The sequence below is a fragment of the Eptatretus burgeri genome, chromosome 7 (assembly GCF_056783735.1).
Source record: "Eptatretus burgeri isolate ZD-2024b chromosome 7, Ebu_testis_v1, whole genome shotgun sequence".
NCBI classification, from domain to species: domain Eukaryota; kingdom Metazoa; phylum Chordata; class Myxini; order Myxiniformes; family Myxinidae; genus Eptatretus; species Eptatretus burgeri.
This window is the reverse complement of record NC_140967.1, coordinates 105,699,964-105,715,428: the sequence shown is the minus strand read 5'-3', so window position 1 is coordinate 105,715,428 and position 15,465 is coordinate 105,699,964. Positions and strand designations below refer to the sequence as shown.

Here is a 15,465-nt window from a genome sequence, read left to right as displayed (position 1 = left end):
CCGAAGATTAATTTTAGTTTAAGTAAAGTTTTACTTTATAAATATGAATAATTCACGAGATTTTGAGCCTCTTGAATTCCCTGATTCTCCATATGACAAATTTGAGAATTGTTCTGCATGTGATAGATTGGGATTAAACACAGAGTCAAAAGCATATAAACAATGTATATTCTGTGATTATCTTCTAATTAATGATAATAAAAAATATAAAAAGGAAAAGAATTATTTTACATTTACACCAAAAATTAATTACTTTACAAGATTGATTAGAGAAATGAATGTAAAGTATGAGGGTGATAACACACCTTTCCTTACAAGGGAAGAAACTGAACGTATTCGAGAAATGTTCAAAGGATTGTTGTTATATATTATTCACGATTGTCATTTTCAGGGAAATATCAACACAAGATATTGCATAAATAAAATAATGGATTATCTTGAAATTAAACCCGAACTTAGGTTAAAATATAGAGTTTCTAAAAAAGCCAATTATAAATTAAATAACCTGTTTTCCAAATATATAAATGAATGATTTTTTTACCCATTTGGGAAAATAAGATAAAATATAACAATCATAAAAATCTTCCAAATTCATTAAGATATCTCATAGTTGGTTCAAGCGGATATGAAAAAAAACCTGCTTACTTTTAAAGATGCCCCTGACTCCCAACTTTTTAGATTATGATAATTTAATAATTTTTACAAAGTCGAGTTTTCAACCTGAGTATCAACTACTCTCACAAGGTTTTAATGCTGGTCTTCAAAAAGAAGATATAATAGGTTTATTTAAACTTCAAAACAAACTAAATGATTACAACATTGAAGATATAATACAACTATTTTGTGATACACAGAGATGTAAAAATAAATCAAAACTGATAACTTGTATTCTTAGTGATAATACAGATGATATACCGTCTCCCAAAGATTTGGATAAATCAAAAAAGAACCTCGTTATCTTTGATGATTGTGTTAATGAGAGAAACCAAACGGTAATGGACAGCTATTACATAAGAGGGAGACATTCTTCTTGTAATTGTATTTATCTTGGTCAATCATACTTTCAACTTCCTCGTCGTTCCATCAGAAACAATGATAATTCTTTTATTTTATTCAAGTTAAATTCAATAGATATAAACAATTTTTGGAGAGATAATTGTTCTCCATTTTGTAGTAAAAAGGAATTTGGGGATTACATGAAGCACACGACTGAAAAATATAAATATATTGTTGTGAAACAAGATGAGATATTAAGGCATATATTTTTTGTTTTATAAACAATTACATATATAAATGACAACTATTATTATAAATCTTGTAGATAAATCTGCTTCTGGAAAAAACTCATAAATCAAGGTTCTTGTATAGTACAAATGAGAATATTGCAAATTTACTTAAAAAACACCCTGTGATACTCATTGTATCAACAACAACGAGAGAAATAAGACCTGGAGAAGTAAAAGGTGAAGATTATCACTATATTTCAGTGGAGGAACATATGCGATTGAAGAATGAAGGTCAAATATTTGAGGAGGTTTCTCTTGGTACAACAAAATATTCATATTGTAAGAGTGAGTTAAAATCTGGTGGTCTTGAGATATTAGAAACGAATCCAGAAGGAATGAGACAAATTATTAAACATCTGAGTGGGGTTAAGATTTTATCATTCGGTTTTGATGTTGATGAAGAAACTCAACGCAAACGTATGAAAAGCAGAGATACAAGTATTAATGAAGAAGAAATTACAACTCGTATTAATGTAAATAAAAAATTTGATGAAATATTTAAAGAAAAGGATTTATTTGAACACATCTACTTTAATGATGAAGAAAAGAAAAATTTCCCTGTTGATCTTTACAAGAAATGAAATGATATTTTCCAATAAATAAATGGATGCGAAAGAAAGAGCAAGAAGATTTAAGGAACATCAAGAGTTGGTTTCAAAAGTTGTAAAACAACGGGAAGACATAAAGAAGAAACGCAGACAGAAACTAACGGGTGAAGAAGCATTTGAAAGAAAACAAGAGAATTTTTTTAAACCACTTTTAAAAACTTCCCAAAAAAATTATAGATGTTTCCACAGTACCCACAGTAGAATATACTCCAAAAAAACTTCAAATGTTAAAAGATTTCAGTCAAATGACGGAGGAAGAATGAGAGCATTTAGGAGAATTAGAATATGATGATGAAGGATTATTTCAACAACTGGAAGAGATGAATCAACACCCTGATTATATTGTGAATGCTCTTCAAAACAATGAATATTCAGTGGAATCAAAAACCAAAGCAGGACTCATTCCAACAGAACAACCAGCAATATTTCATCTTGTTCAAGAAAAGGTATTGATATTTAATGATGAATTAAGGTTCTTGAGTTCTGCTCAACCTCCTGTTAAACTAACTCTGAGATTAATGTTTCTTCTCACAAAAGATGGAAGACAAGGTTCAACTGTGAGGGATGAATCAAAGTATTTTCATAAACCATTGGATATTAAAAGTAATGATGATACAGTACATATTGATCTGCTGGACTCTCTTAATTATAGGGTTAGTCTTTCTGGTAAAAGTAGGAAGAATGAGAAGGAGAAACACATGATTCAGGCTTTAAGTATCTTTGGTTCAGGTGTTAGTTTTCTTCCAAATGACCCATCAGAATTAATTAATACACTGTTATTGTTGTTAGGTAGTAAGAAGGCTGGAAATAACAATTGTTTAAATGAAGCATCAGCCATTTTAGACCAGTTGATGAATATGAAAATAATTAATAAATACCAATATAAAGATATTTTATCTCATATTAAATAAGATGAGAAGCACAATCCTTAGTTTTAATTTCACAACTAGTGACCACACATCTTCATTCCCATACCCACTACAACTTGACACAACAAAAGAATGTGAGGCGTCTTTATTGTCCATGGAAACTTATAATACCTTATTTAATATAACCGTGAAAAATGACAAGTTTAGTTATAATCCAGGAAGTGGATACAAAACGATAACAGTTTCACCCAGAGCATATGAGATTTCTCAAATATCTTCCGAAATTGTTCGCCTTATGAAAGAACAGGGTGATGAACCAAAAAATATTGTTATAGACATTCAAAAACATACTTCAAAATCAACGATTGAACTTAAAAATAACTACAAGGTTGATTTCACAATTGATAATTCATTTAGAGAGTTATTGGGTTTCTCCTCAAAAAAGATTGAAACTAATGGGACGTTTTACAGTGATAATGTCATTCAAATATCCTCAGGAATAAATTCGGTATTAATTCACTGTGATTGATGGCGCTTACAATGATGGAATAAGAACAAATACAATATTTTCATTCAGCGCATACTCAACCCCAATTGGTTATAAATTCAATATGGAACCCAAAAATCTGGTTTATCTACCTGCGTCAGGAAAAACCATATACAGAGTAAATTTTAGGATAACTGAACAAGATAATCGTATGATTTCTTTCAATGGAGAAATTATATCCATCAGAATTCACCTATGTGAAGTTTTCCAATAAATAAATACGATGGTTATTGTGAGGAAACACGAGTTGGGAAAATATAAAATAATTACAGGAGATGGGATGTTCCTTTCCCCATACTACAAGGGTGAAGGTATGTATCTTGGTAGAGGATACTATAAACCAAAGAGACAAAGGGGTGTTGGACATCAATTTAGAGGAGATTGGATAATTGTTCCATTGAGATTGGTTGCAAAAGTTTTAACATCTTTTTTTCCTAAATAAATACAAGTATGGAAGCAATTGATAGTATCTATGATTTGGATGATACCATTGTCATCTCAAACTCCACTAAAAAAGAAGATTACTTCAAGGTAAATGCAATAACTGGAACAGACCGGAATGCAAATGGTAAAAAAAAGTTTTGAAATAAATAATCAACAAACTTATTTGAATCTATTGGAAAGTTTCTTGTTGTGTAAATTTAGATTAACGAAGGCTGGGAATAACACAAATGCTACACTCGTAAATGATTTCTTCTGGAAAATGTTTGATAGTGTTCGTTTGTACATTGGAACACAAGAAGTTGAAGCGGTTGATTATGTCTCTGCTGTATCTGAAATGATGAAATTTACACGAAATTCATTCAGTGATAGAATGGAAAAGGTGGCTGTCGAAGGTTTTATTCCTGATATGTCAACGGGAACAAACACAGACCCTGGATATAGTCAAAGGAAAGGAATGTATAATGATGATACAAAAGCAGGTAATAGTTTTACTGTGGCAGTTCCTCTTAAAGGTATATTTGGATTTTGCAATCATGATAAAGTTCTGTATGGTCTTAAAATTAGATTTCAACTTCAAAGGAATGATAATGAAAATAGATTACTTTTTGGTGTTGGTATTGCTTTTGGTGATCAGAATAAATTTGTAATTGATGAAATGAGTTGGTATATTATTGAATATACTCCTAATTTTAAAACAGAAGAGATGTTGAATAGAAGACTTAACTCGAAGAAACCACTCAGTGTATCATACCTTAAAAGAAGATGTCAACGCGTTAAACTAAACCAAACCACTTACATGTGGAATTTGGGTGTTCTGGAAGGAAAGCCACGATATCTGTGGATAATTTTTTTAAAACCAGATGGTGATACTGCGACTGATAAGGATAATGCATTGAGTGATAATGCTAAGGTGAAACAACTTCGTGTTTCTCTTGATGGAACATTTTATCCACGAGATCGATTGGAAATTAATTGGGAAAAAATGATTCTGCTGAAGCATACAAGTCTTACCAAAAGGTGTGTGAAAGTACCAACTGGGTATATGTTAATCAAATCAATCTTCATAAACTATCATCTTGTGTTCAAAATCAAAAGCCTTGTATGATTAACGTTAATACAATTCAGAGAAAAGGAGCTGAAAGAATTGATGTTTTGCTCACAAGAGAACAGGTGAAAATCTTGAACGATACTGGCTCACTTAACCCTCCAGAGCCCCAGGGGTCGATTTTTTTTTTTGTTCACCCAGAACATTTCGTGGGCTCTTGAGGGTTAAAATTAAAATGTCAAAACCAATGTTGAAAAAATATTCAATAAGAGAAACGAGTGGAGGAATTCTCCCATTTCTAATTCCTTTATTTGCTGGTTTAAGTACGGCTGGAGAATTGACGGGTGGTATTTCAGCAGCGGTGAAAGCTTCCAACGAAAGGAAGGCTCAACTCCGGGCTCAAAAAGAATTGGAAAGACATAACAAAGACTTGGAGAAATTAGTGGAAGTGAGATTAAGTGAAGACAAATTAGTGGAAGTGGTGTAATTGTAGATTTTGCTGAAAAACTTGAAAGTCTGCCTGATAAAGTGAGATTGTTAGTTGGAGATATGCTTTCTTCTATCGCACAAGCAGGTGTAAAATTAACTAAAAGGGGTAATGGATTATATCTTTCTAATAAATAAATGAGCATTGATGAGTGGTTTAAAGAATTTGGAAAGAATACATCAAATTTACAACTTGTCAAATATTGTAAGAAATTAAAAATTCATAATGTGGTTATTTGTATGAGAGATGAATTAACAAACGTGTCTAAACGTACAAAGAATATTATTATGAACTTAGAAGATAATAATGGGATATTAGATAATAGAACTTAGAAGATAATAATGGTTCTCATTGAGTTTGTATTTTTAATAGTGAAGATAAATATTATTTTGATAGTTTTGGTCTTCCACCACCTGTTGAAGTCATAAAAAATTTTTACAGAATGCTGTTTATCAAACATTCCAAGTCCAAGAATTAAATTCAAAGTGTTGTGTTCAATTATGTCTGTATGTGTTATTTCAACTCAACAAAAATAAATTTTTTAATGACATTATTTTTGATGTAATATAAATGACTTATGTTGCTAAAAATGGTTCTATCTTTGGTGTATCCCAAGAACTGGATATTGATTTATCAAATTATTACACAAAGGCACAGGCTTAACGACAGAAATGTAGTACAACAAAAATATTAATATGAAAAATCCTTATAAATTAATAAATTATCCAAGCGCAACTGACGCGAATGACTTGGTGAGATTAAGTGATTATCACAATATATATATATATATATATATATATATATATATATATATATATATATATATATATATACATATATATATCCTTAAATAAAACGGCCGTGCATTCCAAAGATACAGAAGTGTTGATTTTATCTCCAGGTCATACAGAATTCACAGCTCCAATTAAAATAAAATTTTATATAGAAGGGCGTATCGTTTGTATGAGAATAGAACAATGGGGGTATGATATGAATGACTTAGGGTATAATTGGTCATTTAAATTTGACCTAGAAGACCTGGAACAATTAAATCAGTTTCGTATGGAAGAATATTATCCACTTGGTGCTGAGAATGAGTTTTGTGGAAGCACGATTCGTAAACAACAAATAAAATAATTTCATCAGGGTAAATATAATAATGGTTTTGCCATAGTTTATATCACAAAAACAGAAAAAGCAAGATTATATATATAATAAGTAAGGAAATACAAAATGATTTAACTATGGGAAGATGGGGAGGTGTTTCGTGTCATCATATTATTCTGTCATATTTCTAATACATAAATGACAGCAAGAAGGCTTTTAGAAAATTATCATTTCTGTGTCCAAGCATACCTTCAAGAAAAGGGTATTTGGTATATTTCTACACTATAAGAATGAGGTATTTTCAATAAAAAATTGGTTTTATACTGATGTTGATAAACTGACAACTTTGGATTTAATTAAAACGTTAAATAATGAAATAATTGTAAAGTTAAGAAAAGGTAAGGCTCTTTTAGAAATTCAGAAGAAGTTTTATTGGTTTCCTGTTGTAAAAAAAATTATTTTGGATACAGGAATAACACGAAATCCTGATGAATATATGTATGATATTCTAAGGGGTGTAAGTGATTCAGGGATAGTAAGGGATGAGGAAGGAGTTGAAGAAACTGAGACAAGAGAGGAGAATAGAGAGAAGGAGAAGAGAGAGAAGGAGGAGAGGGAGAAGAGAGAGAAGGACGAAAGAGAGAAGAGAGAGAAGGAGGAAAGAGAGAAGAGGGAGGAAAGAGAGAGAATAAATAAATATAAAAATATGGAAACCAGTGAGATTAAAAAAAGTTGGAGGTATTACAGAAAATAAATTAATCTCAACGCACCCAGGAGGAAAACAAAGAATTGACAAGTCTATTAGAAATATTTTCGACAAGACTATTAACATCGTTTTCAGGGATTAGATAGATGATGTTGGTGTGATTAACTTTAATTAACGCTTTTATTTTTTTTTTAAATAAATGGAGGAGAGTGAAGACATTTCTGAGGATTTTTTATGTTTTAAAAATTAAGATTCAAATGTGCATATTGGAAACTAAAAAGGTTTTTGCACTCTAGGAATTTTTCTCATAAATAAATGAGTTATTGTCTCAAATGTAAAAAGAAAACTAATACTAAAAATATCTCATATTTTAAAAGTAAAAATAATAGGGTTATACAAAAAGGCATATGTTCGGTGTGTGGATCAAAAAAGAGTCAATTTATCTCCAAATACAGACGTGGAGGAGATATACAAAAGTTTTTATCAGGAAGTAAATTTACAACTACTAGAATACCAGGGGAATTACATCTACCAGGATATTCTTCCTGTGGTCCAGGCACAAACTTGGACAAAAGATAAGATGAGGCAGACAATCCTAAACCATGAAGTAAACCCATAAACAGGATTGATGAAGTGTGCATGAGGCACGATATTGATTATGGGAATACCACAACTTTGGAAGAAAAGCATGAAGCTGATAGAGAAATGTTGTATAATTTGTCTCTGATACAAAATCCAACCTTGAGAGAAAAAGTTGATGGGTTCATCATGAAGAAGATGATCAGTACCAAATTGAAACTTGGGCTTGGAAATTCAAAAAACTTATTGGCTCTGATGATGTCATTAAGACTGAAGAACAATTAGCTGATGAATTACATAAACCAATATTCACAAAGTTTCATAGAAGGAAGGTTTATTCCAAAGAAGTTGATTATATCTGATCCGCTGATTTGATTGAACTCAATAATGATAAGGGGTACAAGTATGCTTTAACTGTTATTGATTTGAGGAGTAGATATGCATGGGGTGTCCCTTGAAAAACCAAAACAGGTAATACTCTTATGTTAGCCTTTCAACAGATATTTAATAAAAGTAAGAGAAAACCCAAAAAATTGTAGACTGATGAGGGTAGAGAGTTCTTTAATAAGACATTTATGAATTTTCTAAAAAATAACAGTATTACATTATACAGTACCTTTAATGAAGGGAAGGCAGTTGTTGTTGAACGTTTTAATCACACCTTAAAAGAGAGACTATATAAAAAATTCACACAACTCGGTTCACAACAATGGTCATCTTTTATTCAGGATATTGTAGATAAGTATAATGACACGATTCACACGTCAACGAATACGAAACCATCAGAAGCATTTACAAAATTAAAATATGAAAAAGAGATTAATGTCAAAAAGCCGAAGTTCAAAGTTGGTGATATAGTCAAAATATATAGATGGAAATCTCATTTTGAAAAAGGTTATACTAAACGATGGACAAATGAGCTTTTTAAAATTGTTGATGTGATGGATACAGTTCCTTGGACTTATAAGCTATATGATTTAAAGGGGGAAGAGATTTTAGGTTCTTTTTATTCACAGGAATTGCAAAAGACAAAGATTAATTGAAAAAAAATTTTTTTTTACTCTGCCCCTTTTTAAACTCCACCCCTTTTTGACTCCACCCACATAAACCCCACACACACACACAAACCCCACATCACACAAGCTCCACCCCAACCCAACCCTAACCCAACATATCTTTTGTGTGTGTGTGTTTTTTTTTCTCTTCTTCCAATTCTGTCTTTTCAGGCTTTCAGGTTTGTTGACGTAGAAAGGTAGAGTAAGAACTTTCCTGCACTTTCTTCCCAGAACTAACAATATTTATTTTTTTTTATTTTTTTTTCTCTTCTTCCAATTCTGTCTTTTAAGGCTTTCAGGTTTGATGAAGTAGAAAGGGGGAGTAAGAACTTTCCTGCACTTTCTTCCCAGAACTAACAATATATATATATTTTTTTCTCTTCTTCCAATTCTGTCTTTTCAGGCTTTCAGGTTTTATGAAGTAGAAAGGGGGAGTAAGAACTTTCCTGCACTTTCTTCCCAGAACTTTCTTGATATTGCTCTCATCAAGCACCATCCAACAAAGAACCACCTCGATAGGTTGAGATCCCCAAGAGTCTTCTTGGTAGAAACCACATTTCAAGTCTCCAAAATAAACGCAACCTTACAAGTCTCCAAGGTATAACCACATTCCTGTTGAGTTTCCAAGATAAGTATCACATTGTGAGTAATCAAGCCAGAACCAACATTTCAAGTCTCCAAAAATATAACCATCTATCCAAGACTCCAAGGTAGAACCACAATTTCCAGAAATATTGTGGGTTTCTGCAATAAGGCTCACATCGTATAACTGTGGATCATCAGGGAAAACTTCATTTTTCCAATTTTTATGGGTTTTGGTGATAGATCTCACATAGTATAACTGTGGATCATCAAGGAAACCTCCATTTTTCAAAATTTCTGAAATTTGTCAGTCTTCTTGGTAAAACTTGTACTCTGGCTCATCAAGGTATAACTTGTTCAGTGGGTATTGTCTTGATAACTCACAATGAGTACCATCGATGTAAAACTCTTTTTCAGGATTTTGCGGGTCTCCAAGGTATAACTCTGGTTGGGTCATCAAGGTCGAGCTCGTTCTGTGGGTCTTGGTCGCTCATAAGGTCTTCAACCAAACCAACAATTTCGCCCCAAGTTGTGGAAAAAGCAGTATTTCATTTTGTATTTCTGGTACAATTTCCTGTGAGAGAAAATATGAATGTATTAATTAAGTGATTTAATTATTCAATTATTATATACTTAAATCAAACTCTGTAAATAGGAAAAGAAAATCTTACCTCAATAGATAAGAGGTTTGAATCCAGTTCATCAACTTGAAGGTTTAGTTCCATACAAGTAATAGAACTCCAAGGAACTCCAGTCATCCCATTCAAGCTCAGCACAGCAGTCCATTCTCAGTAAAAGTAAAAATGTTTAAATTCAGTCTGGGTTTCAAGCCTTTATATAGAAAGAATGGTGGGTGTGGTTTCCTTTGGAAATTCCCTGGTCAATTCCAGGAAAGCCTTGTGAGTCAGAGATTAACTGGAAATGATGTAAGTCAGTGGTTCTCACAAAAGAGGGTGGGGCTTAGTAAAAGTGGGCGGGGCTTAGGGGGGGAAGTGTATGTGGTTGATGGAAAGTGGGCGTGGCCTATGGAAAGTGGGCGTGGTTTATGAAAAGTGGGCGTGGCTTATGAAAAAATGTGTGGCTCAGGAGGTGGACAAACAAGAGCATCGAGAGAAGTTTATCATTTTATTTCTGCTCAAAAAAATATATAAACCAAGAACTAAGTTCTAAAATAATATTTGTGAATATACTCGATGGTGATGAATGTAATCGGAAAATTAATTTATTTCCTCGAATAGAACATTGACAAATATTTATTGGATCACTCTTTGAGTGGAGTGAAAATATAAAAAGAAATCAGTAAGTCTCAGTTTAACATGTACTCAATGGGGCAGAGATCGGTCTCCTCTTTTGACCTGATGGGCCGAGAGTCAGAGGGGGCAGCGGGTGGGGGTTGTATTTTTGGGGTTTTTGGGTTCTTGAGACAGCTTAACATGAGCTTGTATGGGAGAAAATCATTATCCTGTTTTAACCGAATGAGCTTTGAGACAGAAAGGTTAGCCTATACATTTCTATGGGGGGGGAGGGTGGAGAGGAATGAGACTCCTGTTTGGGGTTTTTCCAGGGTTAATTCAAAGAGTTTTCCCCCTTTACCCCATTCATTTGCATGGATGCCTTAGAAGCCCCATTTATCCTCTACTACTCTCCCTCCAGGCTGGCTTCCTTGCCTCACATTTTGCACAGCTTGATACCATGGAAACCAAGGTCTTCAAGATTATTGGAATCTCCTGTGATGAAGCTGAGTCTATGGGCTTATCACATTGCTATCGCCAACAGGTCGGTAGTCTCCTTGTCTTCTACCGCCTCGTCCCTGGTCTTGCACCCTCGGCTCTTTCCATGCTTTGTCCCCACCAGGTTTCTGCAGGGCACACATAGTCCACCATCAACCCCGTTCTAGTGAAACTACCTAAATCCAGAATCACTGCTCACCTCCACTCATTCATTCCTATTTTTTCCCCCACCTGTAGAACCAACTTCCACATTCTCTTCAATCTCATTCTTCCCTCCAGGTGTTCAAGACAGCTGTTCACCACAATCTCAGATCATCCCCAATCCAAAACCATGATCTTTTCTACTCCCGTTAGCCCCACCCAAATCCCTAAATTCCTTCTACTTTTCCAGTTTTTCTTCCTTGGTGTTTCCTTCTCTGTGCATGCGTTCTGCATCCTGTTTTTGTCTGTTCCGTCGTGATCCGTTCAGAGTGCCATTTCTTACACGAGCCTCGACAATGTTTTTTTTTTTTTTAACCCTTTTTACTCTCCCCTGCAGCCTCTCTGTGGACATCGTGTGTAGGACCGAAATACATCCCTTCCCCCTTCGTTCTTACATACGTAATAAATAGATTTCCTCTAAATATCACTTTCAAATCTGCTTTGCTAACCCTGCCCGAACACAACCACAACCTTTAGTCTTATTACTGACAACCTCTAATGTGAAAGGGTTCTTGGGGAATAAAAAAAAAACAACAAAAACAACAATCCAATTGTTACAACTATTAACTTCCTTGAACCACTCTCTGGTTATAAATTTATTTAATATTAGCAGGATTGCCCGGCGTTTCCCAGCAACGCCGGGTCCCTCCTCCCGCACCTTCTCCTCTATCCTCCCATCCCTTCCCTGCTGTGATGGTTGTAAGCCCCAAAGAGGACGTCAAGCACTTCTCAGGCAGGTAAAAGCACACACACATAAAGTGGAGTTAAATTTGATTGCGTACATGGAATAAACATGCATTGTGAGTGAGAGTTAGTATAAGGTTCCGTTTATTTTCACCCTCTCTATCTTTTCTGTCATCAACACCTTGCAAACACACTTTTTCAGAAAACCAAGCACCCAACCATCCCGCACAGGAGGAAATCAGCTGCGCCAGTCCGCAGCAACCACGGCTGGAGGGGAGAAACCAACGGTATTCCTTATGCCAGCTGGGGTGCGGGGGAAGAGAGAGAGCGAATATAAGAGGGATGCGCTGGGCAGTTGAGAGCAGTTTGCGGTTCAGCATGCGAGCAGTTGGACGCTTCTACATCCAAGATGCTTGCCTAAGCATTCATTTGTACATTCTGCTCGACATCAGCGCAGCCATTTCCTCATTCATTACGCTCATTTTGGGGCGTGTCGAGGTCCCCATTCTTTCTCTTTCACACACTACATTCTTCACCCCTTACCCAACCTATCCATGTTTTTCATCAGTTGTCTGGATCCAAGTATTGTAAAGGTGCCAAGTCATTGTTCTAAGTTGCCCGGGGCGGAATATTCATGTAGGGAGGGGTAAGGGAAGGTGTATATTTGCCTGAAGGTATCCTTGAATTACTTGCGATGGCCATGTTTGATTTTTCCCACCATTTTTTAATGTTTAGTTTTCCTGCCATTTCTCACTTTGAATTTCTCCCTTGCCATTCCTCTTGTCATTTCTCCCTCTTTTGTTGATTTGCTTGTGTAATAAATTGATGAAACTGTTGATTTGTGTCCTTGCTTATCATGCTCACGTTTGATCTGGCGTAGTGCTGTGATTGCGATAGTGCCGTGGCGATTGGTCTGAGATTGCAACTTGTAATGTTAGCTCATAGAGTGTGGCACGCGGCGTTGGTTTGCTCGGCCAATTAAATAGCCGCTACACAGTCGTCGGCATCGTTCCCTATCTACTCCATTCATCTCACCAGCGCGGTAAACCGACCTTGGGCACGAAGATCCGACCGAAGTGAGTGTTGTCGACGGCGTCCGTGGTCTTTTTAAAGACATTCCGGGTTCGGAGTTATTCGTCATTACAATACCTTTGCAAGAAAGTGAAAAGTGTATCAATTGATATGGAATAATTTATTGAAAGTTTACATTTTCTTTTGTACATTTCAAGGTGATCCTTCGATGTACATGTTCCATAACCACACAGATATCAGAATAAACATGATGGGCTGCTAAAAAAAAATCCTTAAAAGTTTTCATAACACTGATAGGATATGTTGGACATGCTTTTTGACATCTCTCAATAAAAGAGCACAACTTTGAGTCATTACCTGATGTCCAAGTAGAAAGTTTATTGGTTTAAAAAGTGTTGGAGAGGAGGAGGTATAACAATGGACATGATCAAGGTGCATTTATTGAGAAATAAAAGAAGACATGAACAAGAAAAAGAGCAATCAGAGATTGCAGACCTTCATCAGGACTTGTTTTGTGAGGTGTAGTTTTGTGTGGCCTTTGTGCACTGGTGTGTTACATAATTAATAAGAGACATAGTTAGAACTTCCACTTTATAACTGCTGGCATGATGACTGTGTACCAAGATGTCCCACCTTGATGCAACCCCGCTTTCATCGGACACCTAACCCTGACCCATGACGTTTCTTTATTATCGTTCAGTTGAATTCAGAATGGGATTAAAATAAATTCAAATCAAATCAAATGGAAAACCAAATAGGTACAGTCCTGCATTGGAGTCATCAGGAGGACCCAAACAAGCAAAAAGCGAAGATGAAGTCATCAGAAGGAACCTGGATGGGATTCACATTTCATCTGCTACTCCTCTACGCTCAAACCCATCCAGGCACAGCAAAGTGAACCTTATTCAATAAATAAATAAACCCAGATCAAAAAATTAAATAATTCTGGGTGCCAGACCATCCGTCTGATAAAGTTGAAATTTAAAAGTTATATTCCACATCATGACTTGATCATGATTGTGAAGTTTCACTTAAACTGATTAAGGGGTTCCAGAGAAAACATTCCTTAATGTTTTTCTTCAATCCAATATGGCTGCTAAACCATGTGACCTTTCAATTATTCCTTAACAAACTTGTAAACACAAGGCTTAGGTAACATTTGTGTGAAGTTTCCCCTTGATCTGTCCAGCTTTTCTGGAGAAGAAAAATTTTATAGGTTTTAGGCTAAATCCAATATGACTGCCAAACCATGTGACCTATGACAACATGTGTGAACTTTTTGTTCCTCATGGATAGGTGGTCATACATGTAAAGTTTCGCCTTGCTCTGTTCTGAAGGGTTTTTTTGAACAATATGGCTGCTGAATCACGTGACCGATGACGTCATCAATTTTTTTTTTCTATGGACCATTTTATCCCGAGATGACCCTCATAATTTTTCATACTGATCAAATGTGGCATTCTACATATGCAATTATGATGTCATAACGAAGTCACTTGTGACGTCATAAAAAAATCACATTCCCCATGAGGAGAACATGCCACGTGCCAAGTTTAAATTTTTTTGTTGGTGTGGTTTTAGAGATACAGAGGTCCAATGTTTTTCTGTTTTTCCAACATGGCTGCCACACCACTTCACATATGACATCATAACTATCAATAAAACATTCTACTTGAGTATTCGCTCTGATGGTGACGTTGGCACAAGTTGGAATGCGCGGTTGTAACGTTGGGCCAATGTCAGTGTGCCATCTGGAATGTGAATGAGAACCAAAGGAGGAGAGGACAGTTTGTGAACAAGTTGGATTCAGGTTCAACTTGTTCACAAAGTGTCCTCTCCTCCTTCTCCTCGAGAGGGGGGAACAGAATGACCTGGATTGGAAGGGTGGACTTGGGGAGGGTTAATGAGGGTAAAAATGATCATAAGTATTGATGGCAGATGACCTAAGATGGTGGTGAACAGCCATCTTGAAAGCACTCTTGGGGAAAATGAGATTGAACTTAATGAGGAAGTTAGTTCCAGAGGTGAGAGAAAAGAGGAAAAAAAATGAGTGCAGGTGAGGAGTAAGCCAGGGATTTTGAGAGTTAAATCAGAAATGAGTTCTTGGCAGACCGCATGTGACCGGCAGAAACGTGAGGAGGGAAGGGGGGTATGATGGAGGGGAGGAAGAGACAAAGCATGTAAAGGGCACAGCATGCAGGATCATAAAGGAGGTAGGAGAAGACAGAGACCACCAATGTATCTGTGATGCGAGTGCAACAGGCTCAAAGATCAACTTTATCACTGGACATTTCATTAGCTCAATCACTGATTTTGAAGGCCATGGTTTCCATGGTATCAAGAAGTGTGAGGCATGGATGCCAACCCAAAGGGGAGAGCAGTTTTTAATCAAGCTGCAGATTGATTGAAAGTAATCAATCAATCAATCTTGGAAAACAAACGAGGCCTTGTAAGCAAATAAAAGTTCAGGCCAAGGAAAGACTTTTCACGACGGAGGATGCAC

General features: G+C 35.4%; 1 protein-coding gene across 2 annotated transcripts in view; it reads left to right on the top strand.

The window, feature by feature from the left end:
* The window catches only part of NSMAF (neutral sphingomyelinase activation associated factor), a 186,827-nt gene extending 174,061 nt beyond the window's left edge, over positions 1-12,766 (top strand). For both annotated transcript variants that reach the window (XR_015060510.1, XR_015060509.1), the window contains one exon: positions 12,133-12,766. The gene's annotated coding sequence lies outside the window, so the exon portion shown is untranslated. The remainder of the gene's footprint in view (positions 1-12,132) is intronic.
* Positions 12,767-15,465: the final 2,699 nt, after the last annotated feature.